Raw genomic sequence first — 14,800 nt, 5'->3', positions numbered from 1 at the left:
TCCAAAAAATGATTCTTAACTAGACAAGGGAGGAAGAAGTGATGCCCGCCTTGACAGATATGTAATTGAAGTCCTCTAGGTGTGTACAGGCGTAGGTATTTTCAATAAATCCTCTAAGTAAAGCTAAAACATCACCTCCTTCCTCCATCTCCACACAGTCCCACTGGTTGAGAACCAGGAATTCTAAGTAAAAATTTGACTTACTTCCCTATTGAAAGCCTGTCAGTGGTTCCTTAAGATGGCACACATGGCTTTCAATGACCTGGTCTATGTTTATGTCACCAGCTCCAACTCACCACTCCCTGACTCATGCTAGACCCTGCAGCATTGCAGACCTGTGTTCAGTTCTCCTGCACGTTGTATATATGTGTGTGTATATATATATATACACACACATATTATAAATATATAATATTTACATTTAAGTACATTAAATTACTGTAATAAGCACACACCTCTTCAATAATTTAACAATCTTTAGTAGTTGAACTTAATAATCATTTGTCATCCAGGTGATTTGATTCAGTCTTAGTAGTCCTATTAAAAGCATTTTATTCAGGCCGGGCGCAGTGGCTCACACCTGTAGTCCTAGCACTCTGGGAGGCCAAGACGGGAGGATCACTTGAGCTTGGGAGTTTGAGACCAGCCTGAGCAAGAGCAAGACCCTGTCTCTACTAAAAGTAGAAAGAAATTATCAGGACAGCTAGAAATATATGGAAAAAATTAGCCAGCCATGGTGGCGCATGCCTGTAGTCCCAGCTACTCAGGAGGCTGAGGCAGAAGGATTGCTTAAGCCCAGGAGTTTGAGGTTGCTGTGAGCTAGGCTGACGCCATGGCACTCTAGCCCAGGCAACAGAGTGAGACTCTGTCTCTAAAAAAAAAAAAGAGTCTTTTGTTCAATTAAGCCAACCTAAAGGAACTGTTTTCTCAGTCACTGATCTAAAAATACATACAAATAATTGGTTCTCACCTTGTGGAGGGAGGCTATATATATCCCAACTATCTGGACAGCTTTTTTTAAAGTATAGTTGCACAGATTTCTATTCCTGCCTCACTCTACCTCACACTAGGCTATGTTATTCTTCAGAGATGTAGGTATGGAAAGAGTGGGTAGTTTGGAAAAACTCTCTCAGTAATTTTTCATTGCTCTACCCTAGTTAAAAATGACCAATAAACCCCAATCTTAATGGACAGTGATATATTGTAACAAGGTGGAAAAAGCAAAAAAGTTATTTTGCATCAGGAGTGGAACTTAGCAATTACTTTTATCTGGATAGTTAAATTTTCCTTCCAAATTTGTTTACCTTAAGGGGCTACCTGTCTGCTTTGTATCAGCTGCCAAGATTAATTTATTAATTACACAAATATTTATAAGAGCAACTACAACGTGATAGCCATTATATTATGTGCTGGTGATGCAAATAATGAGCAAAAAGTACACAGTCCCTATTTTCAATGAGCTTAAAGTCTAGTAGGGGAGTCATATATTAATCAAATAATCACACTGATGATATATAATTATCAAACAAGCTAGGTGTACTGAGGGAAATAATCACAGTTCCTTGAGGAAATATGTCACATATATCTGATTTATACTAGAAATCATGGCAAGCTTCCTGACAAATAATTGGGCTATGACATTAAGGATGAATGAGTTAACACAAAGAGAGAAGATGAAGGGATTGTTCATGACATAGAAAAGCAGTGTAGGTAAAATCCATGTGGTAGAAATGAGCAGGCAGGTCCCAGGTATCCAAGGTCAATGTAATGGAAAGCAGAGGCCAAGAGGGAAACCAGAGCCTTCATGGGTAGCAAGGGCTATTAGGCTATCAGGGCCTTGCAGGCCATTTTAAGGAAAATATTCTTATTTTTTCCTTAAAAAAAAAATCTTTGTTTTATTTTCCCAGTTCAATGATAGCTCACAGAAAAGACAGGATATAGGAAAACGAAAACATGTTATTGGACAATTCTGTATTCTAAGCAAAAGATAAGGGTAATCTGGATTACAATGGTGGTAATGGAGATAGAGAAGTGGATCAATTCATGAAATATTTAAAAAGAGAAACAGATTAGGCTTGATATGGCAGTTGAGGTAGCAGAGGAGTCAAACATTGCTTCCAGGTTTCTCTGTTCACAAGTAAATTAAAGTGTCATTTTTTAAACTGAGGGACAGTTTGGTAGCGAAAAGTTTAATTTTGTACCTGATGACTTTGAAGTACTTTGAATAGTCAAGTAGTAAGATGTTAAGTTGGCAGTTGGGTACTTAGATCTGACGCTCAGAGAAGAGAACTGAGGTGGAGACACATCTTTAGTCACTGTCATTTTATACATGGTAACTAAGGTCATGGCATGATTGAGGTCACCTAGACATAGAATACAGAGTAAGAAATAGAAGAAATCCTAGAATAGGCACCCAAGAAATCCCAGCATGTAAGAGCCGAGTAGAGGAAGATGACCTTCACAAGAAAGGAAGATGACTTTCACAAGAAAGAAAGAACAGAAAGCATATAGGCAGGAGGAAACCAGGAGAATATGATGTTGAAAAAAGCTAAGGGAGAAGGGAGTTTGAAGAAGGACATGGTCAACATTGTTCAGTGATGCTAGAAGGCCAAATTAGAAGATAACTGAAAAGGATCCACTGAGCATAGAAACATGGAGAACTTTGGTGACTCAGTGAGAGTTCTTTTGTGGAGTAATGGAGTATAAGTTAAATTGAAATAACTTAGGAGTAGAAGCTAAAGAAATGCAAACAGCAAGCATAGATGATTCTTTCAGACAGCTTGATTGCAAAGAAAAAAAAAGAAAATGCTCAGTAGCTTCAGGAATTATACAATGAAGAAAGTTTTTGGTTTTATTTATTTTAATAAAAGATATATATGCACATGCACATATGTATACACATGCATGTACAAATACATAAGAGACATAAACATATACATATGTGACACAAAGAGATGGGGAGAAAGGGAAGAGAAGGAAAGGAAAAAGTATCATTGACAAAGAAAGATTCCTGAGATAGCAAGAGGGGACCAAACCACAGTTGGAGGTTCTGGCCTCAGACAGCCATTCAGGGAAATCCTCTACTGTAAAATATCAGAGGGATTAGAGATTGGAAACACACAGCTAGACTGGAATGCTTGGTTAGCAAAGTATTTAGAGGTGAATTCTACATTTTTTCTAAAGTGGGAAAAGAAATAGAAATCGTGGGAGCTTTGATGAGAGTGGAGAAGACTTAAAAGAGTTTTTGTCAAGATTAGAAGAACCCAAAGAAACTTTGGTGGTTAATGAAATTTCTGGGTGGGATTAAGAACTAATCTGAAGTTGTTGATTTTGAGAGGGACACTTTTTATTCACTTTTCCAATTCCCATTTGTCCCAAACACTGCCACTCTGTTTGCCAGCTCAAATTTGGGATCTTAATTTGTATCCCTCTTACACCACACTATATTGATGTCTATGCGTTTTTTTTTAATCTTCTAATAGGGTGACAGCACCTTAAGAAACTTAGCATTATTTGGCTATCCCAATACTTGCTTAACTTATCACACTGTGTATACATTTGATACACAATAAATACTTGCATTGAATAAATAAATAGATGTTAGCTTAGAGATAATACAGTAAACAAAGGTTTCTGATTTAAATCTCAAACATCAATCCCTAGGTTTTAGCCCCAGACATATAAAATCTTAAATTTTGTATGTAAATCCAGAATGCCAAATTTCTGAACTCATATATACTCTATCTCTTGTCTGACTGTAGACATATTTGAACTAGTTATTCTATATGGTTGTGTGCCTGAAAGTTTTTTTCAAATCTTTCTGCAAATTTTCTCTAAGGCAATAACATTGCTGTCTCAGATGGATACTTACTAAACTAAAAAAGGAAGAGTATTTCACGTGGTAAGTTAAACGTCTTTTTAAACATGCAATAGAATAAAAGGTTCTGATATAAGATCTTTGGAATTAAGTTGCATCATTGAAATGAAAGAATCTGATACTCAATCCACACGGGTTGCTTCACTAGTGAACGAAAAGCTGTTTTTGATTACAAAATAAGTAGTTAATGCACCTTACTTTCAAAAGACTTGCCTTCAGAGACAGTGATGTTAGCTGCTATTTTGAATTTCAAACTGAGGCCCTGGCTTCCTGTTGCAGAGTCTTGCTGACACGTCCCTGGGTTCCACAGCTATGCCTCGCTGCTTGAGTTTTGCTTCACTGTGTCTTTCTGCCCACATACTTGAAGGCTCCGTCCTCCATTTGCCATCGAGCAGCTGCCTAAGTATCCATCTGTCATCCGTCTTTCACACGTGTACCACCCAAAGGAGTCCCTCCTGCAACACATCAAAAGTACTTCTGTGCTGAGGAACTGTCTGTGTGTAAAAACCAACAGAAAATAACAAGTTCAAGGGGAGACACTAAAAAATATGTGGCTGGTTTGAAATATCAGAATAATTGCAAATGGAAATAATTCAGCAAAAGTAAAATCAATAGAATGGCAAAAGGACTAATTATATATACCTAATACATAGCTATTCAAAGAAAAGGGGTGACAAAAATGGATAACAATATAACACCAAAAGGTTTTAAATCAATGAACAAAAAGGAGAAAGGTAAACTATTTAACAATATATGGAGTAAGCACTTTGAGTACTGAATACAGAAATACTTCCGGTGCTATGGGTTAAAAGAAATTAAAGAAATAAAAATATGAAATGGTCAATTAATTTTTAAAAAGATATCCCCAATTCAATAATTATTCATTATGATACAGGTATGTGAAAAAGTATTTTAGAGTTTGTATTTCTGTATAAAGTTTATACAAATCTTTAACTTGAAAGAAATTTGATGAGAAGTAACCGAGGCACTGTCTTCATATTGTCCCACAAATCTCAATACTCATTGCTATCACCACCACCTCACAAAAATGTCCTGTGTTTTAAAAGTTAGGAAAGCTCATTTGATATACTGTTTATCCCCTTGATATTGAAAGGAACTGGCAGAAGTGAATTTCTACAGGGAAGGGCAAAGAGAATAAAATAAAAAGTCAAGACTATTAGTCAAAAAGAATGGGGAAAAAAAAAAACCTAAGTTCTTCAAGGAGAAGTGATTAAAAGCATGACACTCAAAGGTCCAAAGGGAATAAATGATTCAAACAAGGCTGGAGTGTTAAAATATACATCTAGAAGGATTTGACACCTAAATTTCTGAAGGACTTGAATGATTTTCAACAGACCTCAGGCTAAAAATTTGTAATGAGAACTTCTCAGAAGCAAATGCCGAGGGGAAAAAAGTCAGCTGTTTAATAAAAAGGAATTTGTATTTGACTTTCATTAATTCACATTTGTTTAATTTTCCTAAAAGAAGAATATAACTTAAAACCAAAAGAATAAAAGAAAATAATAATTTGAATTGACTGAATAGAATATTTTAGATCATTCTGCAAATACTGGCATATAAAATTTTTTTGCAACTCAAAGACATTCAACAAATATCACTGTGAAATAACAAACCAAGGAATAAGGAGAAAGCAGAACCATCTGCCTATAGTCCTATAGGAGGTAGACACTGAATAGACATGATTTGAAAGCCATAGAGACAATGTGAATTAAGAATAACCTTACAAATATAGGGGAGACAGCCCACTCCGTCTCCCTGTCCAGTGAGATTCAGAGGACAGACATAAGTATTAGTCTACCACCAGTTACAGTGTCTGAAATTCAACCAGTAATATTTACTTTTGTTACTTTAAAGGTCTTTTGATTTTAATGAACAGAAGCTTTTCAAAAGAAGATACACAAATGGCCAAAAAACATACAAAAAAATGCTCAATGTTACTAATTATCAGGGAAATGCAAGGTAAAACCACACTGCAATATCACCTTATCCCTTATGTAACCAAATCATTTGTACCCCTGTAATATTCTGAAATTAAAAAAAAAAATGAAAAGAAACTTCTTTGAACAATATGAACTAACCACTTGCTGGGAAAAATAAGTAAATATCATGGATTTAAACATTAAAAAAGTCCAAAAACAACAGATGCTGACATGGATGCAGAGAGAAAGGAAGGCTTATATACTGTTTGTGGGACTGCAAATTAGTACAACCTCTGTGGAAAACAGTATGGAGATTCCTCAAAGAACTAAAAGTAGAACTACTATCTGATCTAGCAATCCCTCTACTGGGTATCTACCCAAAGGAGGAGAAGTCATTTTATCAAAAAGACACCTTCACTCAAATGTTTATTGCAGCATAATTTACAATTGCAAAAATGTGAAATCAACGGAAGTGCCCATCAATTCATGAATGGATTAACAAAATGCGGTATATGTATACCATGGTGTGCTACTCTGCCATAACAAAGGATGAATTAATACCTTTTGCAACAATTTGGATGGAACTGGAGACCATTATCATAAGTGAAGTAGCTCAAGAATGGAAAAACAAACACCACAACTACTCCCTATTAAATTGGAACTAAGCAATGAGCCACATGTGCACAGAGGGAAGTAAAACTCAGTGCAAATCAACCAGGGAGGAGGGGGATGTAGGGGACGGGCAAAAACCTACCTAATGGGTACAATGAACACTATTTGGGTCACTGGCACACTTGTATCAGTGACTCAAGAATTACAAAAGTGATCCATGTAATCAATAACATTTGTACCCCCTTAACATTTTGAAATTTTACAAAAATAATGAAAAAAATAAAGAAAAAAAGAAATTTCATGTAGCCTACATGTACACTGTTTACAAAATCTACCATAGTGTACAGTAATGTTTAGGCCTTCATATTCACCCACCACTCACTCACTGACTATCCAGAGCAACTTCCAGTCCTGCAAGCTGTATTTATGGTAAGCATTTATATCTTTTATACTGTATTTTTACTGCACCTATGTTTAGATACATTTGTATACACAAATACTTACTATTGTGTTACAACTGCCTATAGTATTTATACAGTCAACATACCGTACAGGCTAGGTTTTTAGCCTAGAAGCAATAGGCTATACCATACAGCCTAGGTGTGTAGTAGGCTATACCATCTAGGTTTATATAAGTACAAACTCTACAATGTTTACACGATGACAAAATCACCTACCAACACATTTCTTATAACTTTTCCCTATTTTTAAGTGACATGTGACTGTATTTATTATACAATCTGATAGGAGTCTTCTGAGATCCTGTAAAATCTCTAACATTATACTTATAGGAAACACAGCTAGATTGTGACTTACTAAGTTTGTGGCCAGTTAGCTGTAGAGCTGAGACAAGTAGCTCATTTTGCCAAGTCCAGTGGATTTATTATATGTCTCATTATTTTTTCTCCTAAATTTTTTCTCCATCAGCTAAACATATTGATGTCAGTGATGTCACCAATATTATAATTAGAGTATATCACTGTGTTGTATCTGCACAACTGAACCACTATCCAAAAGTACATTATGATTCAGTGAATTGGAGTGAAACATTTCATTGCCTATTTCATGAAAACATTGTCTTAAAGTGGTGATACTTTTCATTTTATTTCTGAAGATAATGGATGTGATTTGAAGTATTCTCAGTGAGTGTTTACTTTCAAACTTTTGGAATATTTCATTTGCTAAAGGATTGTACCTACTATAGAAAGCTCTATTGGTGAATATTGGAATACTAGTAAATAAATGGAATCTCTTTTTGAATTGTAGGTTGCTGCAATGCCTATCATGAATTGACCATTCAACTTCAGTTGTGATTGAAATGTCTCTGTTTGTTTGTTTGTTTTGGTTTTTGCTTATTCAGGTTGATATTGGAAACAATAAAACAGATGATCAGGTTGGACTAAAATGTTTCACACCCAGGCTCTTGCACATACTGCCATCTGGGGGTTATCAAGACTGTGTGTTTTCTTGAACTTCAAGGTTACACTTGGAGAACATGGGATAACCATCAGAAATCTTCTTGATGTGGGTGCCACTTTACTCATTGCTTTGGGAAAGGACTTGTTATCCACAGTAGCTGTTCAGTGCTAAAAGAATGGTAAGGAATGTAGTCATTTTTCAGTACCCTGGCCAGAGAGTAACATCCTAAAAATGTAAGGGGTTTGACCTATGCCTACACCAAAACCATGCTCAGTGTGATTAGAATCATTCATCTGTAACCCATTCATGCATTCAATTAATCATGAACTTCCACAGGCAAATGTTATCATGTCATGCCTGCCTCGTCCCACCTTTCCCATTATTTGAATGATTAACTTCATAAAACAAAATTATATTAAGAAGTTTTGTTTAAATAAAAAAACTATCAGATTACACAGATGTCAGAATTATAAGGAAGAGAATGCATATAAACAGTGCAAATTGTTGGGTGCCCTGGGCCTCTAAATTTATTTATCACATTGACAACAAGTGATAAGATGTTTTTCGAATACCCAGGAAAAAATGGAAGCCTTGGGTGACCTTTTAAATCTATGTTCAGTTTTCTGGAATTTTTCAGAATTCCACTGCAGAAAGAGTACCCAGTAATTCCCTTCAATTCTCTTCTCAAAACTGTTCTCTTCTCTGGGCTGTCTGTGGCAGTTCAGGTTGCTGCCTGATGCATTCCTTTCAGGAGCTATGTCACTTATGATGAATTTGTCTTACTTTACTCCCCCTTCAAGGGACACACATTGCCACGATAATCTCTGTACTGGTCACAGGGAGAAGTTGTTTCCTCCATTCACTGGAAATGGAAACCTGCATCTAGTTTTTATTTCCATTAACTCTTATACTACTATTATTGAGCCTTCTGATCGTCTTCTTGCCCTGTTCTCTAACATGCCTCGATCCTTCTTATATCAAACTTTTGTTTCACAATCATTATTTTATTCAACACATATTCAAAATACTACTGTGTGCCATATACGCTTCTAGATGCTTCAATAACAGACATCAAGAGAAAGAACTCCTTGTCCAAGGAATTCACAAACTTTAGGGATCTACAATGATGTTTTGACGCAGGAGCTTGACACCACTGTGGTAAAATTCTCTGCACATTTATCTCGAAGGCCAACAATTTCTCTGAGAAGATCCAGTCATTTGCTACCAAATAGATGGATTGTCTGGTACTGGGAAGAGAGTGATGGAAATAAAATCAGACCATCCAAGTTCAAATCTCATCTCTGCCATTTTCTGGCTATATGACTTCAACAAGTCTCAGTTAAGTGGTGATTCCCTAAGCATGAGCGCCCTTATCTGTGAAATCATTATAACAATGCCCTACTCACAGGGTCATGTGAAGACTGCTTGAAATACCTTATGGAAATTATAGCACATCTTTTGGTACACAGTAGGCAGTCAATAAACATTATTTTAGTCAAATAAGTTATCATCAAAATAGTCTACTAGATGCCAACCATGTGATAATTCTTTAACTGTTTATTTTGAAACAAATTAAGACTTAAAGAAAAGTTGCAAAGATAGTACAAGTTCTCTTGTAGACTTCACTCTAATTCCTCCAATTATATATATTATTCTAATATAAATAATATTTCATAATATATTTTTTCTGAAACATTTGAAAGTAAGTTGCAAGCATATCATCCTTTCACTCCTATATACTTCAGTATATATTTCTGAAAAATAACATTATCTTATACTACCAGTGTAGAATTATAAAAATTAGAAATAAACATTGATATACTATTATAGCATAATCTATAGACTTACTCAAATTTCATCTATTGTCCCATTAAAGTCCTTCACAGCAAAAGGAAAAAAAAAATATTTTCTGGTCCAAAATCCAATCCAGGATCATATATTTCATTTACCAGTCATGTTTCTTTGGTTTCTTTCAATTTAGAAAATGTTCTCTACTTTTCTTTGTCTTTCTTAACCTTGACATTTGGAGAATACAGTCCTACATTTTGTAGACTGAGAAGTTTACGTCCTTTGGCAAAAAAATAACACAAGAGTAATGTTGTTTTCTTCTCAGTGCATCATATCAGGAGGCACATAAAGTCAATTTGTCCTATTAATGGTGACGTTATCTTTGATCACTAGATTAAGATGGTGTGTGAGGCATCTCCACCATAGTTACTCATTTTCCTTTTGTAATCAATAAGCACCTTGTGAGGGTATCTTTTGAGACTACATAAATATCCTATTGCATATTTTTGTCCACTAGTTTTACCATGCAATGATGATTTTTACCTAAAACAATTATTACTATGGAGATCACCAAATGAAGATTTTCTGATTGCTCCTTCATTTATTAGACACAATCATATAATAACATTTATTAACTATAAGAAACTAATATTTAGTTGATTTTTCCAATAACTGATGTTAAGAGAAACCACCCATTGAGGCATAAGAAGAAAATGTTTTTAATCTGTTATGCACATCTTTTTCAAAGCTAGGTTATCATCATGAAGACAGCATCTGCTTAAAATACATTTTTAGAATTGCATTAAAACATCAACACAAAGAACACTAAATTCTGATAAGAGTTACTGTCTCTAGTAGGAAACAGGAGACTAGAACTTACCAAAAATAAAATTAGTCAAATAACACTGGTTGAGTGCACCTGAGAAATAAGAGAAGGGTGTCTAGATATATTTATTAACTGACATGCCTTAGGCTTTCATTTTTCTTTCTCTCTAAAGTCACCTTGTTTCTGAAGAAATCTATGGGCCTATATTTACTGTGAAGTTTAAAATAAAATTGAAGGAATCACTTTATATTTTTACAAGTAAATTTTTATTTGCTAATAGTAGAGAATTCAGAGAAGAAAACTCATTACTAAAAGTTGCGTGAAGAAATTTCTTCAAAGGTGCTTTTCTATATGCTTAGAAGTTCAGAATTTTTTCAAAATTGTAATTTATACTTTTCTCCATCAAGGTCCCTATATTTTGGCTTTTATGATACCAGTTTACTTCTTATTCCTAACACAAATTTTCTGAACAGTATAAAGGAGTGCCAAAGTGAGTATTAAGAAAATTTAAAAATTTTACTATCCTTTGATATTGGGAAGTTTATTTTCTTCTTTATTGTAGAGCACCATTTTACCATGATAGAATGAATGAGAAATTAGTGAAAAGTCTTAATTACATATTAATTGTTGATAAATTAAATTTTCAGCTTTCAAATATTTATGGTAATACAGACTAATTGGTCCTGCTAGATGCATTTTGCTGCCTATACAGATTAGAGGTGATGTGGATAAGTAGACCTAGTAAAGCACCAGTAGTCTAATGGAAGATCCAGTATCTAGATTCAGCTCAATACTAATTAGTTATTTAATCTTGGGTGAGTTACATAACCATCAGTCACCCTATTTATCTGTAAAAGGAGAGAGTTAGATCATATCATCTCCTGAGGTTTCTTTAAGAGTTAAAATTATATTAGTGTAAAGAAAAATTGTTCTGATTCTATTTCTGAAATTCTGATTATAGTTCTACTTAGCACATTATATCCAAATGATTAGTAACTTTATCCCAGCCCCTTCTCAAAGTACCATTAACTATGCATTATTCATGATCAAAAAAAAAATATCACTGATTCAAATTATCAACATTCAAATCATGAGATTTTACTACCCATAGTCTGCATGTATTTCCTTTATGTTAGTAAACATTTGCATTATTCAACTAAACCTTCCTCTTTTTTTCTCTCCCCAAGCCATCTTCTGATTATAATTTGGCTTCCATAAAAATTTGCTTTCATACAGGGACTCCACAAACATTCTAATCTGCCTGAAATTTTCACAATATCAGTAAGATGCATTATGGTGAATATTTTATTCTTATATGTTTGCTTAGTATGAAACAACTCCTTCATGTTCTGATTTCTCTAGAAAACTGACAAAAATCAAGTTTCTCTACCACTGGATCAGCAAAGCTATCATCCCCGGGCCCTGGTAAATTCACTAACAAGTTAAGGTCTGATAACAGTCAGCAGACCTTGCCCCAGCGATAACCCCACCTCACCATAAGTTTCGCCTGGAATGTGTTACTTCCTACTTTCACATCGGGCATTTCTGCAGGCTTCAAGCCACATATCAGAGCTATTCAGGTAGAAAGGGCTCTAGTAATTTTGGACCTAATTCTTAGAGGTTTACGTGATAGGAAAATACTGTTAGATAAGAGCTGCCTATCAAAAAATTCAACCTTTTCCATTTACATATTAAGAAAATGTGAGAAAGATACAATCATGAAAGCAAACATCCAAAGTGATGATTCTAGTGCCCAGGATATTAAAGTGGGTCATGGAGGAACTCAAACTCAAATCATTAAGTTATATCTAACATTTAGTTTTATCTAATAACTTATGTGTCTAACACCAGATTCAGGCAGCTCACTTCGGTGCACACCGCCTGAAGACAAACTATTTTACCTTAAATGCTGGATTTTTTTTCATTTAGAGAAACCACACATCTAATTTTCATTCAGCCCTGTTAAACTAAGTAGATGTCCTCATCCTGGACCAAGCATTTTCTGCCATGCTATTTTCATGACCTGCTTAATGTCTATTCTATATTCTGTACAGGTTACCCAGGTAACAAGGATCACTTGTCTGGTGGCAAGGTCTTTGTTGTGCATTGCTGAGGAGTCTAGATATGTGTTAATACGTCAAGCCATGTTAAGGTTCTCATCTAGGTGCAGCCATATTTGTTCCTTCTGTTTTTTGATCATTTACTTCTCTGAATGCCTTTGGTCTCCTATATGATAGTTCTACTTCTATTTTTAAAATATCACACATGTATGGACACATGCCAAGTATATGCCCATGCACATTAAAAGATAAACAGACAGTAGATATCCTCTTATTCATTTTGTCTCTGTTTTGCCCTCTTTCTTAAGTTCTTTTGTCTCCACCAAATGGGTTAAATCAACTATCCATTATCTCGACCTAAATCCTAGGGATTCTTTTCCTCAACTTAACGGCTCAATTTGCTACAAGATATAAATCATAGAACTTTCTTGCCACACTGGAAGTTAACCTGGTAGAACCCTGGGATTCACATTGTTTCTACTCCTTTTTCTCTGATCCCTTCATTCCGCTTCTTGCCACCAAATACCATGATTGAGAACAGACATTTAATGCCAGATACTTTGCAATTTCATCTCATATAATATTACTAACAAACATACCAGATAATGAACATTATCCATATTTTACATGCAAAGATGCTGAAGATGAGAGAAGAGTGGTAGCCGTGCAATGCTAATCAGTGGTAGATTCTGATCTGCCTAACCCAAATGTCCAAGCCCTTTCTGTTGTAACAGATTGTTACACAATGAAAATGTCGCCTTCATGCTTTAAGTCTATCTGTGGTATCTAATAAAAAAAATAAATCAGAGACAGCAGGGTCCCAATATTTCACTTTGTTTGTCAGTTTCAGATTTAATTAGTTTCAACACTGTGTGCATTATAGGCAAATAATAATTATATGGGGGAAGGGGCATGAGTGTGTAGATGTGTAAAAAACCAAGCCCCTGAATTTTTAGGATGTCTTGTTAAATTATTACAGATTTAACTTCTGTAAGCATTGTCATAGAGGAGGTTTGACTATAGCTGAATTTATTACATGCCGATCAAATTAGTTCAGTACACAAGTAACTTTGTGCTTCAGGATGGCTCTGGGAATCTCCTTTTGATTTCAGGATTGCCATTTACCCATTCCTGGAAGGAAAGAATGATGGCTGAGGTGGTTGTGAGTAGACAATGACCCCATTAATCATTGTGCTGTAGATATGAGTTGTTCCTTGCAGTGACTCATTACAGAATGCATCAAATAATAAACACTGTCAGCTAGCTAGGAGTGAGAGAAGACTGACAGATGGTCAATAAATTCAGAACTGGCATATTTTTGTAAATTGATTATAGGTTTGAAGGCTTGCAGTGCTTTTCGCCACAACTTTAAATCATCAAAGTTGTCTTCCAGATTAAGCAATTAAAATATAAATATGAAAAGTTCTAATCATTTGAGAATGGAATATTTTCTGCTTTCTTATGCCACTGAAATCTACCCAATTATTTTTACTAGAAAACATTATTTTTAAAGTTTGTGCAAAAAAATATAGTGGCTAAACTGCAGGTATTTTTCTAAATGCCGTGAAATATCTATGTAAAATTTAGGAAAAAATATCACCTCAAAATCCATGAAACTTTTTCTTGCAGGCTATGATTAGCTTCAATATAAATAGGTAAAGTTAAAAAGAAAACGTATGCAAAACTTGACTAATGTGTGATACTTTATAAAATACATTTCACAAGCCTAGATATTCTGCCATGTAAAATGTAGTTACCATCGTTGATGTAGTTCTCTCTTCTTATAACAGACAAAATTTTGTGAGTCTTATTTTAGTGGTTTGGGGAGATTTATAAAAAGCATGCCAATTCCAAAGCCTAAGGCAGTACATTCAATAAAGGCAACAAACCTGTCTTCTGTGTTCAGACAGCCTGCACTAGTTACTCCCTTTTGATAGCTCTTTCTTCCCAAAGCATAGATTATAAAAGAAATCTGTTCTCAAAGATGATGAGAAAATGTTTATTCAGTTCTTTAATTAGGGGCAAGCTCATGTTTAATGTCAGCATTATAAATAAATACCTAAAACATATTTTTTCCTTTCCCCGAGGTTAATTGCTGTTCTTCTGTTTGTCCCTCCTGACATACTACACTTCCTCTGTATTAATATTATGTGTTTAATTATGTCCCCCCAAAAGATATGTTCAAGTCTGAAATACCTATGAATGTAACCTTATTTGGAAACAGGGTCTTTGCAGGTATAATCAAGTTTAAGATGAGATCATACTTGACTTGGGTGGG

Source organism: Eulemur rufifrons, chromosome 4 (genome assembly GCF_041146395.1).
Source record: "Eulemur rufifrons isolate Redbay chromosome 4, OSU_ERuf_1, whole genome shotgun sequence".
Classification (NCBI taxonomy): Eukaryota; Metazoa; Chordata; class Mammalia; order Primates; family Lemuridae; genus Eulemur; species Eulemur rufifrons.
The sequence above is the reverse complement of the archived record's forward strand: the minus strand, read 5'-3'. Positions refer to the sequence as shown.